The sequence below is a fragment of the Onychostruthus taczanowskii genome, unplaced genomic scaffold (genome assembly GCF_017590055.1).
Source record: "Onychostruthus taczanowskii isolate IOZ18803 unplaced genomic scaffold, ASM1759005v1 scaffold9, whole genome shotgun sequence".
Classification (NCBI taxonomy): domain Eukaryota; kingdom Metazoa; phylum Chordata; class Aves; order Passeriformes; family Passeridae; genus Onychostruthus; species Onychostruthus taczanowskii.
In genome coordinates, this window is record NW_024506993.1 from 11,074,598 (window position 1) to 11,075,163 (window position 566).

Genomic DNA, 566 nt, shown 5'->3' on the forward strand with positions numbered 1-566 from the left:
CAGGGGACACAGGAACACATCCAGCTGGGATCTGAATGTCTCCTGAGACTCCACGCCCTCCCTGGGCAGCTGTCCCAGGGCTCTACCACCCTCACACTAAAGAAACTCTTTGTCATGTTGAGGTGGAATTTCTTGTGTTTTGGTTTATGGCCTTTGCCCCTTGTCCTGTCGCTGGGCACCACCAAAAAGAGCCTGGCACCATCCTCTTGGCACCTGCCTTTGAATGGATTAATGTCACAACTGCACAGAGCCCGGAGAGAGCCCTGCCACACGTTCCAAACCCAATCCCAACCATGCTCTGGGCCAGCTCCCCTCCTCAGGTGTGTTCCAGACCAGTCCCAGTTTGTTCAGGGCCGGTTCCCTTTTCCCGAGCCCCGGTTCCTCGGTTTGTTCAGGGCCGGTTCCCTTTTCCCGAGCCCCGGTTCTCCTGGTTTGTCCGGGCCGGTTCCCTTTTCCCGAGCTCAGGCCTGCGGCTCAGCACCCAGCGCGGCCGGCAGTTGTTCCTCCGGGCCGCAGGGGGCGCTGCGGGCGGGCGGCGCTGGGCCGGACGGGCGGTGCCGCCTCCG